This window comes from Equus przewalskii, chromosome 18, assembly GCF_037783145.1.
Source record: "Equus przewalskii isolate Varuska chromosome 18, EquPr2, whole genome shotgun sequence".
In the NCBI taxonomy this organism is placed as follows: Eukaryota; Metazoa; Chordata; class Mammalia; order Perissodactyla; family Equidae; genus Equus; species Equus przewalskii.
Genome location: NC_091848.1, coordinates 50678795 through 50695625, shown reverse-complemented (window position 1 = coordinate 50695625; position 16831 = coordinate 50678795). Strand labels below are relative to the sequence as shown.

Genomic DNA, 16831 nt, shown 5'->3' with positions numbered 1-16831 from the left:
TATGATCTCATTTATATGTGGAATCTAAAAGAATGCCAAACTCATAGACACTGAGAACAGAGGGGTGGTTCCCAGGGGCTGGGAGGTCAGGAAATGAGGTGATGAGCTGGTCAAAGGGGACAGGCCCTCAGTTACAAGACGAATAAGTTCTGGGGATCTAACGTACAGCATGGTGACTATGGCGAATAGCACTGTATTGTAGACTTGAAATTTGCAACGAGAATAGATCCTCGCATTCTCACCAAAAAGAGAAAAAACATAACTACATGAGGTGATGGATGTGTTAATTACCCTGATGGTGGGGATCATTCCACAAAATATATGTATATTGAATTATCACATTGTACACTTTAAATGTACATGATTTTATTTGTCAATTATAAAGCTGGAGAAAAAGAGAGAGAGCCTGCTGTGCTTGCTTGGGTAAAGGTTAGGACCATGAGAAGGTTACTGGTCCAGGTCAGGATAAGGAATGTGGCTTGGGAACAGCATCCAGGTACCACTTCAATGATGGTGCTGCCTTAGCCATGGGGTCACGCCTTCTGTGTGTCTTCTCACAGTCAGGTTTTAGCGGCTTCATCCCCAGCAGACTCCAAGCTTGCAGTTTTCAACTGGGATCAAATTTAGTTTTCCAGTCCAATGGATCATGTGTGTCATTTGTGTTCCTTTCAAGTTTATCCTTACCTAAATTTTCAACTTTTTATTGATTTCCATAGACAGAACTCTGAATCGCCTACCAAAATTGCCAATCTCTTTGCTGTCTGATTAGACGTAAATTCAGCATTCTCTTTATATTTTATTTTTTTATTTGTCTCAGATATCTGTCTTCCAAAGTAACTTACTGAGAAAGGAAACATCTTCTCTACCTTAAGGAATTATCTTTCTATCGAGACAGCTAAGACATCTACATAAATCACCTATAAAAAAGGGCAAAAAAAGAAGACTGCTATACAAGCATTTTAAGCACATTTCTAAAAGATTACTGTGATTGACAGAATTCCAAGATGGCTCCTATGAGCTGTGCCCACTGGTGTTACTCATATTATGATGTTACCTTGCATGGCAAAAATGGATTTCCCAGATGTAACTAGGGTTGATAATCAGTTGACGTTGAGATAGGCAGGTTACCCAGCTGGACTCCCGTCATCACACAGCCCTTTAAAAGTGGGGAGTTTTCTCTGGCTGGTGGCCAAAGGAGGAGTCGGGGAGATTGGAAGCCTGAGAGGAAGTGAATGTGAAGGAAGCTGTTGTCAAGATGGAGGGAACCTCAGAGCAAGGACCTGAGAGGGCCTCTAGGAACTGATGCTGTCCCTAAGTGAAGCCACCAAGGAAGGGGGGACCTTAGCCCTGTCACCACAAAGAACTGAATTCTGCCAACAATCTGAATGCATTTGGAAGCAATTCTTCCCCAGAGGCCCCCAATAAGAGCCCCATCAGACTGACACTTTGATTCAGGCTTTGAACCTACGCAGAGAACTCCGTCGAACCTGTCCAGTCTTCTGACCTGTGGAGCTGTGAGCTAAGCAGTGGATGGGGTTTTAAGTCACATGTTCGTGGTAATTAGTTAAGCGGCCGGAGAAGACAAATACAATAAAATTTCTCCTCAAATCCGAAGACTCAATTTGTTAATCTTTGAATTAATATATACTGATTATATATGTTATATGTATGTAAATAGGCACGTATATATACATGAAATATATATGAAGGCATCTCTAAGGTAGGGAGATCTTGGGATATAAGATCTGGTGATTGATGAGACTTCCTTGGCGGAACTAGGGACTGAGACTGACGATCTAAGTCTTCGTGGGGTTAGGGAGGGCTTAGGAATATAGCTTAAAAGGTCTATTTGGAGAAATTTTAAAGGCCCGCAGGGTTTTCCTCTATTGGCCTTGCCAGAAACATCTATGCCCTCTTCTTCTGGCATAAAGCATTGAAACGAAATGTCTTCCAGGTTGGATAACATACTGTGCCATTTATCAGTGAGCAACGTTTTAGCTCGGATTGTTTATCCAATTGGCAAGTTACCTTGCAAGACTCTGGGGAGTGGAGTTCAGAGCAGGTAAATGCTGTAGGGAAGGACAGGGTGAGAGAGTGGAGAGATGAAAGGGGGCTTTCCGGAAGGCAGACACAGGTGCGGGCCACAGTGAGCAGCCTTGGAACCACACCAAGGGAGGGGGCACAGTAGCAAGAGTGGGAGTCAGTGCAGGAGACTCGATGGAGGAGGACCGGCGTGTGTGACTGCATTAGATTTCTGTCCGGAGCATGAGCGCAAACCCTGCCTACCTTTTACTTCCCTGTGGAAGCCCTGAGTACAAAGGAATGGAAAGAAAGTTATAAACAGCCACTTTTATGTTGTGTACACTTTCTCCCCTGCACCCTTTCTGGGAGGTAGTAACGACCTGATCGTACGATGCCTTTAACTCACAGAGCACTTCCACGTGCTCAAAGCACAGCCTGTACAAGAATCTTTCATTTCCTGACGGGCCATGAGGATGAAGTTTATAGTCTTTTTATTGCTGGTATTTTGACATTTTTATATACCTTTCCCCACATAGCATAGAACATGTTACCCCCATAATTGTTTTTATATACTGCTTGTCTTAAAGATTGTTTCAAACCTTCTTGCTCCTAAATCATTTTTACTTTTAGACAGTCGGAACGTGGACTAGGTGGTTTTTAAAAAAGCACCAGAGTGTTCAAGTTGAAGGTATTGTTTTTCACTGCTTTATTATATTTTCACCCACCTAAAATGATACCAATGGTTTTTTAAAGAATGAGATAAAAGATATTTTGAGTTTTTATCTTATTCAAGCCCGGTTGTTATTTACGTATAAATATATTATAAATATATATATTTAAATATACATTAAGGCTTCTAGATTAGCTTAGCAGATACATAATTTTGAGGTAACTTCCTGGTATGCTGCTTTTGCATTAGCTAGTTTTTTTTTAGAATTTAGATTGGACCATATGTCTAATGATCTCATCACTGGGTTTGTTTGTTTGTTTGTTTGTTTTTTGGCTAGGAAGATTGAACCTGAGCTAACATCTGTGCCATTCTTCCTCTATTTTATATGTGGGATGCCGCCACAGCATGGCTTGATGAGCAGTGTGTAGGTCCGCACCTGGGATCCAAACCCTCAAAACCCAGGGCTGCCGAAGCAGAACATGCGAACTTAGCCCCTGTGCCCCAGGGCCGGCTCCTTATCCTTGGTATTTTTATAAGTGATAATAACAATTAATATTTGTGAAATGTCCTTAGTGCACCAAGAGTTTTATATAATCTATAACATGACAAATTTCTACTCACAATCTTATTTAAAAACGTATTATTCTATACCCTATCATTTTCTAATGATGAGAAAATAACCTAATTTTGTAAAATATTTTATCCCCAACTTTTTACTGTAGTCATCCATTAAGGTTTTATTTCATAATTTTTAAAATCAAAGGTCCCATTGATCTTTATTTTAATACACTTTTGTTAAAAAAAAACAAAAAACCCTAACTCAGAGTAACGGCTATAAACTTGCACTTCCCATAACAGGACTTTAGGTCCCTCCTTAAGCATCAGGCTCTCAGGGTGTTGGACCTCAGGGTGCAGACCCCTAATTTCTCGCATCCGAAGTCGCTGGCTTCCTGGGCTCCAACTGTGGACGGGAGGAAGGAATGTAAACCAATAGCCTTCTGACTGTGTATTTATTATCTTGTCAATGATCACGTACACAATTTTCTTATACACAAATGCCTACTCTGAAAGACGATATGTAAACACTTTCATGCACGGGACACGCCAAATTCTCTAAGAATGTGGAGGAAGAGGGTTTGGGTGAGGAGGACGGAGCAGAGTCGTTGCCGCAGACAGAGCGTGGGGCTCATCCCGCCTCTGACCTTCCTTAGAGACCCTGTGGACATATTATTGCTCAACATTTCTGGACTTCAGTCTCCTCATCTGTGATAACAATAATAATAAACAACAACAATAACAATTTTATTACTTACAGGGAAGTTTAGAATTAAAGCTTCTGATGCATACAAATCGATCAACAAATATTATTTTATTTTCTCTTAATTGGTTGTCTGTAACGTCTCTAAAATAAAAATCAATAGTAAACATAAAAAGACTCCCAGGCCGAAACAGGTCTATTGGTCTGCTCAGGCCGCCACAACAGAATACCATACGCTGGGTGGCTTCGACAATAGAAATTTACTTTCTCATAGTTCTGGAGGCTGGAAATCTGAGGTCAGGGTGCCAGCATGCTTGGTTTCTGGTTAGGACTCTTTCCTGGCTGCCCTCTTGCTGTGTCTTCATGTGGCGCAGAGTGAGCAGCACACAAGCTCTCTGGCGTCTCATCTTATAAGGGCACTGATCCCATCAGACCAAGGCCCCACCCTCATGACCTCTTCTGCCTCCCAAAGGGCCCATCTCCATTTCTATTGCATTGGGGGATAGAGCTTCAGCTTACAAATTCGGGGAGAAACAAACATCAGCCCCTAACAACAGGTTTTGATCCACATATCAAGTAAGGTGACAACATGAATGGAGAGAAAGGAGCATATTTGGAAGTTATTCCAAAGGAAATTTTGAGATGACTTGTTGATTAGCCATAGTACATTGATATGTTCTAAACCAAGAATTAAAACACAGTTTCTGACCTATGGTATATATTTCAACAAGAAATGACCTAGGCTGCAAATACTGAACAACTCATCTGATGAGATCTTTTTTTTTTTCTTGCTCAGGAAGATTAGCCCTGAGCTAACATCATTCTCAATCTCCCTCTTTGTTTTTTTGCATGTGAGCTGCTACCACAGCATGGCCACTGACAGACGAGTGGTATAGGTCCACACCTGGGAACCAAACCCAGGCTGCTGAAGTGGAGGTCACTGAACTCAACCATTAGGCCACTGGGGCTGGCCCTCATCTGATGAGATCTTACTGAAGACATTGGATTATTTTACATACCAATGGGTTCCAGGTTTCCGATTCCAGGTTTGATCTGGTGACTCAGTTACACCCCGAGAGATGCAAGTTCTTTCCCTCCTTTCACTTCATCATCCTCAGCAGACTCACTTCTATCCTCAACTTGCCCCCTCAAGGTCATGTGATTGCCACCACAGTCTGGGCATAACGTCCCAACACTAGCATTTTAAGCAAGAAGAAATGGGTGGAGAAGCAAAAGGCTTTTGCCTCTTTTATACCACCGGGAATAAAAGCTTTTCCAGAAGCCTCTTTTTGGCTCATTAGCAAGATCTGGGTCATGTGTTTATTTACCCCTAGCTGAAAGGGAATCTGGGAAATCAGATAATCTCACTTTTTCAGCCTCTATCGTGGAAGGTAGGGGAGGGAACATAGGGGCTGAGAATAACTGTTGCGTTAGTTAAATAGTAATGTTACCACTGCATGGGAACAGGACGGACATAGAGACACTTTTGGAAACTACTGGACCTCTGATCTACCACATGAGGCTACAGTGAGGGATTTACTGAAATGCCTAAAGTTTTAGGCATTATGTGGCAGCGTTTACAGAAATCATAATGCTGCTGGGAGAGTCGGGCCAGGAGTTGTAAATACTGCTCTGTCTTCTAGGCCTGTTGTAGGAATAGTGGGACAATGATATCTTTGAGGTGGCTGAGAACCTTTTATGGAATTAGGGCTGGAAGGCATCCCTGAGAGCCTCTGTTCTAGTCTGGGGTCCTCTCTCACTCCCGCATTTACAGAGCTGCTCAACAGATATTCCTATACATTCCTAATCATTACCATCACAAGAAATTCTGGAATATTCTCTTGGAAAAATAACCTACTGAAAAACGCAACGACAGTTATGTGTTAAATTGTATGGCATCTCAAAAGATCTCAGAACCACATTTTTATTCATTTTCTGATTACCGTTATATAAAAAAACATGATTGTATAAATCTCTTTCACTAAACATTAGAAGAAAAAAAAGTCCCCCCTTTGGAGCTCTAATACTGGCTGGTTATGATTAAAGAAATTACAGGTCAGCTTCCTGGGACTAATGACACCTGTGGAACCGAGTCAGCATGTCAAGGAAAACAATGAGAGATTGGATTTGTGGCTTTTGCATGTCGTGACACTTTTGCATCCCATTGCTTATAATAATACTACCTGTGCCGTTATTTAGCTCTTTGCATTTGTAAGTCCAGAAGCACTCTACTAACATTAGCTTAATTGCTATGAGAGCCCTGAATTGAGAGGCTATTTTATTTAAGTGGAAGCCATGGGTCCTCCTCCCTTTAATTCTGAAAGAAGCTCCAGTTTTCTAAGTGACGTTTGAGTGACAGGAAGGAAAGACGCCGTCGTATCTCAGTCCTCCACCTGTCTCTGCCCTGAACCTAGTGCTGTTCTGTGATGCCTGGAAGCGGTTGTCGTTGCTGGACAGAATTTTCTGTACATGGGCCGTTGTGTACTCTCACCGCGAAAACACGGTGCCCTAACATCAACACACAAGAGCAGTGCCTGTCGGTCCCTCACGTCTAGGAAAGTATCACTCCTTACAAAACGCGGTGAGCTAGCCTCGGTTAGGAGGCATCTTTAGGAAGTTTAAGAGTGGCGGATGCCAGCCTCACAAACATGACGGCAGCAATCAGCCTAACACGGAGGGGGAGGTGTTTTCATGTTTTAACCCTGTCTCCTGAAACGAGTTAGAGAAGACAAGAAGCCCTACAGTCTCATCTGAATGTGCAGAAACAGAATGTTTGGGAACAACCAAATGGGTTCTCCTCTCCACTTGTGTTAGTCTATCACCAACCACAGAATGGGGTCAGAACTCCACCTCTAGAGCGCTGGTTCCCAATCTTTACCCTACATGCAGATACCCAGGGCTTGTTAAAACACTGGGTCCTGTTCCCAGAGTTTTGCTTCAGGAGGTCTAGGGTGGGGCCTGAGAATTTTCATTGCTAACAAGTTCCTCCTGCTGGTGTCGATGCTGCTGGTCCAGGGCACACATTTTGAGAACCACCATCCTAAAGAAATGATATGAAATTCTGCGTCTACCCATATCACTCTTTTCTGGTTGAATCTCGGTTTCTAAAGTTTAATACGATTTGGATTGCTTTTTCAGATGACAGTGGGTCTAAATTATTCCAACGCTTTAACCGTGAGTCCGCACTGGCCGTGGCATTGGCCGCGCTGAAATGTGATCGTTGTATTTGTGCCCTTTAGGAAAGCCAGCCAAGCCAAGGCACCATGGCTTGATTCCAGAAAGGCTGCAGGTGTGCAGCACACATGTGTACCTTGTTAGGCAATGACAGGCATGTCATGGAAATGCCCTCCTTGGCTATAGATAAGAAAACACACTTCCCGCTCAGTGGCGGGATTTTTCATACATCTTTGTTTGGAATTTGCAGGAGAAGTGGCAGGCTCCTGGAGAGTGTTGCTGTCTTCGAGCTCTCAATGGTCCAGCAAATTATATCTTTCCACAGGTTAGATTGACTTGACTTGAGGCGGGCTGCATTTCCACGAGCAGAACAGTGACTTCCCGGGGCACAGACACCTTCCACACGCCTACTGCCGTTCCTTTATGAGAGGGGCCTGATTTCCTGGCGAGTGTCTGTGTGCATGTGTGTTTAAGGAAAACCTGCAACACCTTAATTGCAGGTTTCTTAAGAGCACTGTATGAAAACACTCAGGGCTTGCAAGCATTTATGTAATCTGGATCCTTAGAGTATCTCTTACGCGGCTTTTTGATCTTTGAGGGTTTTTTTCCCCCCCTCATTTACTCTGCTTAACTGAGATGAAATTCATTTTCCATCTGTGCCACAAGTTTCCTGTTAAAGTGTCTAAAAGTTTCTGGCTGGGAAAAGCATGATGAGTGCTAGGTTTCTGACTAAATTGATGTTCTGTGATCTGCCCCTCTCCCTTTCATGTCTGTGGTGCTCCGTGGAGGGGAACGCTCAGTCTCTGCAAGTGAGAAGAGGTTCACTCGATGCTGTGGAGATAAAATCCGTGGGCTTATCATTTAGGAGTCAGTGAGTGATCAACTCCAAGCCCTTACCTACGAGGGCATAATTAATCCGCTCCTAGTTCCGTACTTCACAGCCCAGCTCCTCTCCCAGAGGGCCTCTCTGGTGTGGTTGGAAGGAGGGCAGGGGTGTCTGCCATAACATCAAACTCAGAGGGCTACAGATGCCTCCCTCAAGCATAAGTCATTTTCCTTAATAACCAAGTAAGATTCTGCCATCATCAGGCACAGGCACTGACACAATAGGTGCCTTTAAGTGACCTATGAAGAAATGAATATCATCCCTAAACATAGCTAAGTGCTTCTTGAACCTAAGAACACACTCACTCTATTACACCTCATGGGTTAATGAGTGCCCTGAATTTACCTCCTGCCTTGGAAAATATTTCCTTTTTTTTTTTTGGCCTTAAAGTTTTCTTTTTCAGAGGATTGCAGAGAGAAAGGAGAGCCTATTTCTAATATACTGGGAGTCGTTCAAAACAAAGAAAGTCAATGCATATATTAGTTACCTTTTGCTGTCTAACAAATTACCCCAAAGTTTAGCAGCTTAAAACAACTAATATTTTTATCTCACAGGGTTTCCGAGGTTGGGAATCTAAGAGCTTTTTAGTTGGATGGTTTGGCTCAGGGTCTCTCACCAGGCTGTAGTCAAGATGTTCTAGGGCTGCAGTCATCCGAAGGCTTGACTGGGGCTTGAGGGTCTGTTTCCAAGATGGCACATTCACAGGCCATGGCAAGATTCCACAGTTCCACAGCACATGAGCTTCTCTGTAGGGAACTTGAATGTCCTCACAGGCCAGCTAGCCTCCTCCAGAGCAAGCAGTCCACAAGGGCGTAAGTGAGTGAGGAGAAAGCCATAGTGCCTTTTATGATCTCAACTTCTAGACTCCAAAGTCTCACACCACTAGCTCCACCGATTTTACTTTCTAGAAGCAAGTCAGAAATTCCAGCCCACATTCAAGGAGGGAGGAATTAGGCTCTACCTCTTAAAGGGAAGAGTAGTAAAAAATTTGTCTACATATTTTAAAACCACTACAGGAATGAACAATAGAATTAGAAGATAGAAGTATTTTTTAGTACACTTAGTGCCTGGTAAAATTAAGTAGCAAGACTTATAGGACCTCAGTACTTTCTACAGACACTGAAGTTGTCCCACTGGAGGGTGACATGACATTTTGGAGTTGGAAGTGGCTTGTTAGCACACACATGTCGTTCACAGGTGTTAAAGCACATCTAGACTACGTGTCTACTGGATGTTTGAATTCCTTCTACCAGCCTCTGCTCGGACACAGGGAAAGGGAACTGTCTGCTTCCTGAGGCAGCCCAGTGTATTTGAAGAGAACTTCATTGCATTTATTCACCTACTCATTCAACCTACACAAAGCACCTACAACGTGTCAAATGATCTTAAGCCTTTGGTATACAAAGATGAATAAGACGGTCTCTATCTCAGAGAGAGTAAAATCTAATGGGGGAGAAAGTATGTAAAAAACTAACTAACCAACTAGCGTGAGAGGGTTATTGTACGTATTTCATGGAGAAGGAGCTATGGGGTCATGGCAGGGGGAGGTAGGCACACTTCCCTGGGTAGTGGGGGGTGGGACAGGGTGGGAGAAGGACTGGAGGAAGTTTGACAGAATAAATAACCTTTGAGCTAAGCCTTGAAAGATGAGGACCAGTGCTCTGGGGAAAGGAGGGGTAAAGAGATTCTAGACAGAATCACGGCATGTGCAATGCATAGAAGTAGGAAGCTACGTGGATCCATCCAAGAAAGACCAAGCCCTGTGCTCTGGGTGGAGCAAGAATGGAGGAATGAAGTGTGGGGCTGGAAAGGCATTTTGTGGCCAGTTGTTACAGGTCTTATACATTATGCTGTGGAGTTTGCACTTTATTACCAGTAGTCTTCAAGGGGGACAATACTCTACTCTAATGAGTGGTCTACTGTACTAAAGAAAGAAAAATGTTCTGAACTGAATGTTTATGTTCCCCTCAAATTCATATATTTTAAACCCTACCCCAAAGTGATGGCATTAGGAGATGGGGACTTTGGGAGGTAATCAGGATCAGACAAGGTCGTAAAGGTGGAGCCCTCATGAATGGGAATAGTGCCCTTATAAAAGCCATGAATGACCTTGCTTCTGCTCTCTTTGTGCCATGTGAGGATATAATGAGAAATCAGCAGTTGGCAGCCTGGAAGAAGGTCCTTACCAAGAACCCGACCATGCTGAACCCTGATCTCAGACTTCCAGCCTCTGGAGCTGGAAGAAATAAATGTTTGCTGCTTATTCTAGTCAGTCTGTGGTGTTTTGTTATAGTAGCCCAGACAGACTTGGATAAAAATGTCAGAAATTCTGTTGATGCTTATTTATTTCAACAAATAAGAAAGAAATTTAGCCTTGGTAATTAAAAAAAAATTGTATGACTTGAGAGAAAGTATATTAAGCAAAAATATTTCTCGTATAGTACAGATGTTTCTGAGAGAAAATGTACAGAACTCCATGCCTGAGTAGTTATAGAGATGATGACTCTGAGATTCCAAGTTTGAGTGGCAAGGAGATGGCAGAACTACCTCCTGCAAACTATTGAGTAGTCTGTACACTACACAAAGACACCCAGCAAAGGGGATGTGAAGGCAAAAGTCTTTCCTGAGCGCCACTGTCCACTCTGGTATAGGGCTGAACCAGCCTGGGGAAAGGGGCCTTTTTGTAATTCACCCAAGACCCAGTGTGTGCCAGTAAGGGCTCTGGCACTGGTTCCATTCACTGGGACAGAGATTGAGGAGGAGTAGATTAGGGGTGCAGGGAGAAGCTTGAGTTTGATTCTAGGCATGTTGTCTTTGGATTTGTAAGGGACAATCAGCTGCGATGCCCAGTGGACACCTAAAAATATGGATCTAGAGCTCAGGGGAGAGATGGTGGGGAGAAGGGAGGACTTGGGAAATAATTAGAGAATAGGTTATAATTGAAGCCTTGGCATGGGTAAGACCATGGGTAGGCGTGTAGCTTGAGAATAGGCAAGGATAACCTAATTGAAGGGGCAAGTAGAGGGAGAAGAGCCAGTGAAGTGACAAGAAATAGTCAGAGAGGCAGAGAGAAAGCTAGGGAGGGGGGAATATAGGAGCTGTGGGAGGAGAGAAAGTCAAGAAGAGAATGGCCAAGGGAGAAAGATGAAGTAAATGAGAAGAAAAAATTCTCGATTGGATTTGGAGTTAGGAAATTGTTAATTCCTTTAGAAAGAGTTATTTCTCTGGAGCCACGAGTGCAGATACTTGATTAAATAATTGAAGAGTGAAACGGAAGTGGCGAAATCAAAATTGGAAATGTAAGATATATACATTATTAAGAATGTTTACAGAAGAGAGGAAGGATAGAGATTATGGCCGTACGGACCCTTTCAATACCCCTTGGAATTTCACTGAATGAGTGTCCATTTCCTCTTAGCTTGATGTGTGAGATGTATGTCTCTCCTTCCGTGGGAATCAGGCCTCCATCCTTCTAGCCGACTTTCCTTTCTCAGTGGCTTCACTGCTTTTCTTGATTCCAGAATTGAAGCACTTTTCCAGATGTGCACACAACATGATTTTGTGCCAAGGTTGAAGAATATTTGCCACTTTGCTTCTAATGTGCATTGTAATGATAACCAGAGCTTATTTTCCTTTCTGACTTTAGCAAGCATTGGTCCCATGACTTTGGGATACTTTATAATGCAACTTCCTCCCTCTCCAGAATTTGCATACACGTACGTTGCACATAGGAGACACTGATTATTCACTATTTGGACAGATCATGTCAGAGTCTATAATTTTATAAGTAATTTTTGTTCTCTTTTTTCTTAAAAGTATTTCCTCTTGAGTTGGCCATCCTGAAGCTCAAATGTCACATAACGTACCACACAGAGTTGACTGTTTCCTTTCGAATACCATTAAACTGCCCTAAGACCATCTAATGTCTTTATACCTGCAGGTATTCTTTTTTTTGTATTCCCTCTTCCTGAGCATTTATAAAATATGCTAAATGGATTTTTCTTGGAGGCCCTGCTGCTTATGCTTCTTTATCCAGAGAAGCACTCATTTGCCCCTAAACTTTGATTTCTGTCTCAAAATGTGTGTTTCTTAACAAAACAGTCCCCTTCATGGGTTCCCACTCCACCTCAGGCTGCATTATTTTAAGCCGTCTTGGAAATAAAAACTTGCTGAAGGTTTTAAAATATGGAAATAAAGTGAGTTCCCTAGCATCTCATATTTTCATGCCTAATATCTCAGAGCAATCTGGTGGCTCCATCAGGAATAATTTCCTCTGACGGAAGCTGTATTGCTTTATTTGCGATATGTGCCGAAACGTTTAGCGAGCCTACAGTTTATGGTACTATAATTTTGCTCCGTTTTCCAAGGTCTGCCTGCCAGGGTCCTCATCAACAATGGCAGGGTGCCCGTTTTGATCAATATGTACACATTCCAGCTATAAATTCCCTCAAAATGCTTGGGCGGATGCCCATGATTTATTTATTTCTGTTTGCCAATTAGGTCTAGGGAGTCATGCTAATAATAGACTCCCTGGAGAAAGACAGAAAGAAACCTTGGAGGAAAGGAGCTGAACTAAAAAAGAGAAGCCTTTCTGTTCTCTAAATTTAGAATGAATCCATCACTATTTTTGTTTTACCTCAATTAATGTTCTCCCTCTGAATTCATCTAGTCTCCAAAGAAATGTTAGAGCCTGGAGAATTCCTCCATTACCCTGATCTTTAAAAGTTCTTGTGAAATGTATAGTCCGTGTGATCTGGGATTCTGAGTATATTGGTAGCTCATTATTATGATGGCGCTCGTGGGCGTCAGGAACGATAATGTCTGTATTTAATGATATTTGTGGCTTGCCCCTGGCTTGCAATTACCTGCAAAATGTAGTGCCAGGATTGAAAGTGTGATTGCAGCAGCCCATTTTAAGAGGTATCCTACTGGCTCCTTGATGATAATTTGACCTAAAGCATGTTTGTGGGGGGGTGTGGGGGGTGTGGTGCACTGCCATTTCCTTGTTCCTCCTGAGCAGTAAGAGGAAACTTCCTGGGGAATCGAACAATTCAAATAATAAATTTCTTCAGTATTGGCGTTGCTCAGCCACCTGAATATTCTTGATAAAACAGCAATTGGTCGTCCTCAACCTACCCCATAGGCAAGAGATGCGCAGGATGTGGAGAACGAACATGCTGTGTGTGCGTGGCCATGGCAGCAGAAGGCTGTGATGAAGCTGTCTCGTCTCAGGAGAGCTTTATTGTCCAGGGGCTCAGACTCTTTCAGGAGCTGCTGAGGATTTATTCGTTTTGTATTCTTTTGTCTACAGGGAGTGAGGCAGCGGCTGTTACCTTTTCATACTCTCAGAAAAAAAAAATGCCCTGCACAGCTTGGACAGCTAAGCAACATTACCCCCACCACTGACGGCTGAAATACCGACATTGCATCTACACAGAGTTGGCTGTGAACAAAGCAGGATGCAGCGCAGCACGTCAGGGGCCCGCTGCTGCGCAAAGGGCCAGGTAAAGATAATAGCAGCAAGAGCTCAGGGAAATCTGTAAACCTCAATCCTAAGAACTTTTATGTTATTTTGAATGGAGCAGGAGAAAGCCACGGTCATTGTTGTTTGATGTATTGTTTTAACAGTTTTAACTATTTTATTTCCATTCAGAATAGAAATTAAAATGTCTGCCGTTTATTAGCAGTTTATCTCTTATAAAGACCCTTTTTTTAGGTTTTATACATTTTCATGTTGTAAAACCAACATTTAATCACTGTAGAAAAATTAGAAAGCAGGAATAAGCAAAGGAAAGCAATATAAATATCTAACAATTATATTGCCCTTACCACGTGCTGGACGCTATCATAGACGATTTTGTATGTCTCGTTGTTTAGTCCTCAAAGCAACCTTCTGAGGTGGGTTTTTACCTACCCTCATTCTAGAAATAAGGAAACTGAGGCACAGAGAGGTTACACACTTTCCCCAAGTCCAAAGGCAGTCTGGCTCTGAAGTCTGTGCTCCATACCTCGCTGATGTCCTCCCCCTGCAACTACCCACAATACCCCTCACTCATGGGGAGCTTACTGTTAACTTCAGCAGACAGCATCCCAGACCTTTTTCTGTTCATATAAAAAAATGAACATATGATTCACTAGTATATCATATATAAATATATTTTCTATGTATATCTTATCTATCTTCTACTATGACTCAAAATAGGCATCTTTATTTTTCCAGTCTTATGAATGAAGAAACAAGCTTTGAGGGGCTGAGGAACTTGTCCTAAATCTCAGGGCTTTGGTGGGAGAGAAACCTCTGTCCAGGGCCACCACCTTCCTCAAAGGGATTCTTTTCTCTGCGCTAAGCTGCCTCACTGTCTTTCAGTTTTGATTTTGACGAAATCACATTATTTGTGGTCATCTGAGGTGTCCCTGGGTGGAAGGTGGTGAGGTGGCGTAGAGGATGCTCTGGAAGCCCCCCAGATCTGCCCTATGGGCTGGCACTGCTATTCCCCTGAAGTGGCCATGCTGGCTAGTGACAACTTCTGGCTGTCCTCTTCTCTCGACAATAGCCGTTGGTCGCATCGCCCATCTCAGGGTCTGCATCGAGGAAACCTGACTTGGGACAGGTAGGGAGCTCCAGTGTCGACCACATGAACACCCTCTGTACAACAAAGATCAGAACCCATCCCGAGGCAAGAGCTGCCTTTTGGAGCTCTGCAACAATTTTTAGCCACATAGTTTGCCTTGAATCGGCAGGGATATTTTCTTCCAAAGAGTTCAATGATTATTTTTTCAAAATTTTCTATTAAACTGTTTTGTTAAGGTGACTTATATGGACCAAAGAAAACCCTAAAAACCATTTTAAATACATTTAATTCAGGATCATTTCTCATGTTTCCATATTTCCGAGCTTTAATGGTCTCCTATTTCAAATCAATTACATTCTATTCATCCTTTAAGCGCACGTATTTTGGAGTTATAACAGAAGAAGAGCTATTAATAACCAACCCGCCTCCTTCTTTAATTTCATAGTACCCCCATCTGCCTTCCATCTCTTTTGCTGAAATTTTCCTTTTTTCCATCACTGTAATTTCACAGTTAGCTTTCTCTTACCAACGTGTCCATCCAGCTGTTAAAGTGCCCCTGTTGTCGCCATCTCCCTGGGTCCTCTCTCCCAATGCAACGCTTTCACTTCTCCCCCAACTTTCCTCCTTTGAAACCATATGTAGGGACAACATCCAAAATTTTAAAATGGATTCTTGGATATAGTTACCTTCATCATTTATGTCTTGGAAATGTCTGAGCAATACTGTAATTCTTCATATGTGGAGATTCTGTCACCATACAATTTAATGTTGTTTGAATTTTCCTGTATTTCTGTTTCCATCCCCATCCCAGCTGTCAATACTTTTTGTCCATATTATTGCAAGAGCCCCTGAGCTGAGCTGTCTCCCTTCCCATCCTCATCGGTCTGCTGATAAACTCAACTTCTAAACCTTGCTCTCCTCAAGGCACAGCCATGTTCAAAAGCTCTCCCTTGGCTCCTATTACCTGTGGAAGACCATCTTGTGAGTTCTTTAGACGAAGCTGGCAAACCTCTAACGTTCGTAGGACTGGAATAAAATCTCTGGCTCACTCCTCTTCTCTTCTCACTGTCAACCCCATCCCACCACAAGGGGCCAAGGAGGCATGTGTGTGAGCACCCAGCCTACAAGCAAATTCTGTCCACAACCCTGTAGCCTCCGCCTGCAAATAGTTACCCCCTTGCCCACTCTTGGATCTAGGGGTGTCCATCAGATGTTCTTGATTAAATTAAAATTATGGTATATAATGCAATTGGCTGAATGTTTTCTAAGTCCATTTTTATCTGTAGTTTTCTCCTTCATTTCCTTTTTATTCTCTATGATTTTTTTCCAAAGAAACTGGAGGTTTGTCTTGTAGAGTTCCTCACAGTCTGGACTTTGAGGAGTAAACTCCTACAATGTCACTTAACATGTTGCCCTGTCCCTTGCATTTCTTGTCATTGCTGAGTATGGAAACTTGCTCAGTGTCAGTTTTGATATTTTCGGCAAAACTATTTCACTAGCAAACTCTCCAGATCTCAGGGGCTCACTATGACTAATGCTGTTTCTCGCTCACAGGGTTTGCAGGTCAGCTCTTCCCTCCCACAGGCTGTGGCTTGTGTTCTGGTCTTTTCTACATGTCTTCTCATTCCGGCACTCAGGACAAGGAAGCAGTCATTATCTGGTGCTTGCCGTTTCCATGGTTGAGGACAGAAGCTCAAGGAGGGCAGAGACAAACCACGCACAGGCATTTGCTTCTGTTGCAGCAAATGTTGGAGGTGGCATATGTCAGGTTTGCTCCCATTCCATTATTTAAAGGCAGTCTCGCGGCCAAGTTCACAGTCAATGCGGATCTGCCAGGACATCACAGCAAGTTGGAGAGGAGATGAATAATTACAAACAAATAGTTGTTACATAGTCTATTTTTGTGTGTTTGTTCTTTGGCGATGGAGTCATTAAATCAGAAGGGCTACAAAATGGTGCTGTTTTAATCCTACCATTTTTTCTATCTTTATGAGCTGGGATAGTGTATAAAGAGGAACTTCTCTTTAACTATTTGTCTTAAGCTACAGTTTGTAAAGGAAAGGCAAGATGAACACTTGATGCTTTCTCTTTAATTGCTTATTATTAAAATAAAGTTGCTCCTGTCTTTCAAAGAGACTCATGAGTACTTTGAAGTGGGGGTGTCCTTGTGAACTCATGGATTTATATATATTTGACACATTTCAATCTATTGACGTTATCCTTATGGATGCTAGCTTTGTTAAATGATC

At 42.6% G+C, this 16831-nt stretch overlaps 1 long non-coding RNA gene across 2 annotated transcripts in view; it reads left to right on the top strand.

Moving 5' to 3' along the window:
• Positions 1-16535, top strand: part of LOC103553506 (uncharacterized) — a 64638-nt gene extending 48103 nt beyond the window's left edge. For both annotated transcript variants that reach the window (XR_011529207.1, XR_011529205.1), the window contains 2 exons: positions 13322-13514; positions 16137-16535. This is a non-coding gene — a long non-coding RNA (uncharacterized lncRNA). The remainder of the gene's footprint in view (positions 1-13321; positions 13515-16136) is intronic.
• Positions 16536-16831: the final 296 nt, after the last annotated feature.